Source organism: Orycteropus afer, unplaced genomic scaffold (assembly GCF_000298275.1).
Source record: "Orycteropus afer afer isolate SDZICR_OR568_19922 unplaced genomic scaffold, OryAfe1.0 scaffold00078, whole genome shotgun sequence".
In the NCBI taxonomy this organism is placed as follows: Eukaryota; Metazoa; Chordata; class Mammalia; order Tubulidentata; family Orycteropodidae; genus Orycteropus; species Orycteropus afer.
Genome location: NW_006921665.1, coordinates 592,911 through 596,945, shown reverse-complemented (window position 1 = coordinate 596,945; position 4,035 = coordinate 592,911).

Genomic DNA, 4,035 nt, shown 5'->3' with positions numbered 1-4,035 from the left:
TAGAAGAGGGTCTGTGTAGTCTTTCTGCCTAATCTGCCATCTTACCGGAACTCTCCTCCATCAAACATTTAAACATAATTCAGACAAATTCTTTGCCACTGAATAAAAAACAACACCCTTCCTCCATTATCCAATCACACGTTCATCATTTTCGTTTATAATCTCAACAGAAGCACATTTAATATCCACATGTATGGAAACTTTTCACTGATCATGCCGTATGTATTCTCTAAGATGATAGACACTTTTTCTATGGCTCTCCTCATTTCTTTCTGAGGCCTCACTAAATTGCCTTTGACACCCATAATTTTACCTCTTCAAGGCAATCTAGACTTTTACTATTAGGTACCTTAAAACTCTTCCAGCCTCCACTCATTACCTAATTCCCAAACTACTTCCATATTGCAGGTATTTGCTAGAGCAGCAGCCCTGCTTCATGATACAAAATTCTGTCTTAATTAAGGAAGGTTGGGCAATCTACTTCCATAGCGATACCACCTCGGAAACCCAAGGAAGGGTCACTATGAGTTGGGTCCGACTCGATGGCACATAACTACAACAACAGCTACAACAGAAATACCACAAGTACATAGCTTTAACAGAAATTTATTTTTTCACTTTAGGAGACTAGAAGTCACAAATCAGGGCACTCACCCTAGAAGATGGTTTTCTGTCAGCTCTAGGGGAAGATCCCTGTCTTTTTAGCTTCTGTGCCTTGGTTCCTTGGGGATCTTCAGCTGGCATGGTACCTATCTTCCCCTGTCTCTGTTTGTTTGTTTGCTGGCTTAATCTGCTCTGTTATATCTCAAAAGAGATTGACTTAAGACACATTCTACACTAATATTTCCTCATTAACATAAGAAGAAAATTCTCAAATGGGATTTTAACCACAGGTGTAAGGGTCAGGATTTACAGCACATATTTTAAGGGGACATGATTCAGTTATAACAGTGGGTTTCATAGAGGTGGAGAGTGATGGAAATCAAGAACACTTACTAGATTGGGTAAGAAGAGATGATTTGTACACAAGTTCGAAAAAGATGTATGTGGAAATGGATCAAGACCAATATAGGGGTACCTCCATTGAGGAACTGGGAAAGGAGAGAAAGGTGAAGAGAAAGATTCAAACAACACAGTCTTGCCCTTCATAGTATAATAAGAAATTTCCTTAGGTTGGACCAAAAGAAAGCTTGAAAATTTTTCATGGACTCCCTGTGGGCCAAGAAGAAAAGATGACTGTAATGATTCTTGAGCAAAAGTAAGGGTCCATCTTTGGTAATAATAACATAAATTTAAGGTACAGGCCTCCCTGGGTTATGAACACTATCCATTCCTAAGTCTGTCTTTAAGTCATACTTGTAGGTAAGTTGGAAGAGGTACATACTGTTATTTAATGTCAGTAAGTCATATGTTGGTCTTGTTGTTGTTGTTGTTATGTGCCATCAAGTCGGACCCGACTCATAGCGACCCCTCCTTGGGTTTCTGAGGCAGTATCACTACGGAAGTAGATTGCCTCATCTTCCTTCCGAGGAGTGGCTGGTGGGTTTGAACCTCCAGCCTTCTGGTTAGCAGTCAAGTGCCTTAGGCACTATGCTACCAGAGCTCCCATGTTGGTCTTAGTATATGGTATATATTTTACCTTTCTAGGAATATAAAACACTTAAGAAACACTTTCAATAACACTAAAACATCTTAAAAGCATAATAATAATACAGTAATAATAAAAGTAACTACATATTGTACTGTACTAGACAGAGAGAATCTGTGTATATATGTATGTATGTAGGGATATGGTACCGTAAAAAAAAAAAAAAAAAAAATTAAATAGTTCTTAAAACTATCTAAAAAAAAAGATAAAACAATGATTAAAGTTTAACAGTTTCATCCCATCAATGTCTTGCATACTGGAAGGGCCATTCATGAGGTCACATTACAATAAATGGATGATGCAGGAGAAGATGATAAAGAGATGGCTACTGTTGAAGATGAGGGATCTGGTGCTGCAGAATCAAGGTTTGATTCTGCTGGTAGGGATGGGGGTATTACTGAGTAAACATCTTAAAGTAGGCATCAAGGGAGGTTTATACAGAGCTTTTCTTTTTCTTGTCATAAATGACCTCACAGCAGCGGAGACCCTTGATAACTGTATGGTAAACTCTGGTGAATCTCTCTGTATTAGGATCATGCTCCTCTAAATTTGCCATCTCTGGTTCAGTGAGAGAAGGCTTCAGCTAACTCTTTCATCAAAAACTTTTTGAGTTCTGGCGTTTTTATATCACAGTCTTCTCCAAATGCCATCATCTGCTGTTCTTGTTCCATAAGGTCTTCATTCATTGGTTCTTCAGCTTGAGAGTCATTTTCACTGATGTCTAACTGTGAAATGTACATGTGCCTTGATTGAACCAACCCTACTCACAACAAATTCTTCATCATGATCACCTTCACATGCTGCATGTGCAGCTTTTAAATCATTGAAAAGATTTAGAAAATTTTCTTCCACTAAAGTAAAGCTGGGAGCTCTGGTAGCATAGTGGCTAAGACACTTGCCTGCTAACCAGATGGCTGGCGGTTCAAACCCACCAGCCACTCCCCGGAAGGAAGGTTGGGCAATCCTACTTCCGTAGTGATACTGCCTCGGAAACCCAAGGAGGGGTCGCTATGAGTCAGGGCCGACTCGACGGCACATAACAACAACAACAACAACAAAGTAAAGCTAAAAAGCATATTACACTGAATTTGATCATCTAACAAAATTATCCATAGCCTTTCTATTTGAATAATTAAACCTCTGGATTGCTTAGTAATCATTGTAGCTTTTATTGGGGCAGATCCCTTCACATGCTCCATTATTCTCACTGTTATTTGACATTGTTCAGATTGTTGACCAATTGTAACCTAATGCTTTTGCAATGACAGATGGTGCTTTATCTCTTTCAATCGGTTTATTATTTCCCCTTTATTTTCCATTGTGATCATTTTCCATTTTTTTTTTTTTTTTAATGCACAGCCCTTGCATTTATGCTTTGGAGGCATGATTACAAGGGTATATAAACAGAAAATTTAAGCCAAGTATAAAGTTGCACACTCAACACAGTATTAATGACAACATAATCCAACTTAAAACAGCAGACGGTGCTCCCTTTCCTCAAGTTGAAGAACCACTGAAGCCTCCCAATGTTTTCATAAGCATCACATAATTGTGTATGTGTTCATTAGTATGATTAGTATTTAACTCAAATTGTTAATACAGTAGGCTTTATGACAGTCCATTGTTTAAGTACAAGTTGTCTGTAAATCAGATATTGTTAACTTAAGGACTTGCTATAGTCTCAGACAGCTCAGCGTATCAGGAGGACTTTTTTCTATAAGTAATGGAAAACTTTACCCAAAATGGCTAAATTAAGGCAGAATTTATTTTGTCATAGTACAAGTCCAGAAATAAGGACAGTTATGAGCTCTGGTGGTGCAGTGCTTAAGGCATTTGACTGCTAATTAGAAGACTGGCAGTTCAAACTCACCAGCCACTTTAGTGAAAGGAAGATGGGATGATTTACTTCTGTAAAGATTTACCACCTTGGAAAACCCACACGGGGGTCACTATGAGTCAGAATCGACTTGATGGCAGTGAGTTTGGGGTGTTTTTTGGATGGTAAACTGCTATCACTCATCTGTCAGTCTGTCATACTGACATAGTGCTTTGTGTGTTTCTGTGAGGTTGGAGGCTATGCCACCAGTATTTCAAATAACAGCAGGGTCACCCATGGCTGACAGGTTTCAGTGAAGCTTTCAGACGAAGACTTAATTATGCTCATGAGGAACCTGTACATAGACCAAGAGGCTGTCATTTGAACAGAACAAGAGGATATTGCACGGTTTAAAATCAGGAAGGGTGGGCATTGGGTTTGTATTCTTTCACCATACTTATTCAATCTCTATGCTGAGCAAATAGTCCAAGAAGCTGGACTATATGAAGAAGATGCAGCATCAGGATTGGAGGAAGACTCATTAACAACCTGTCATATGCAGATGACACAG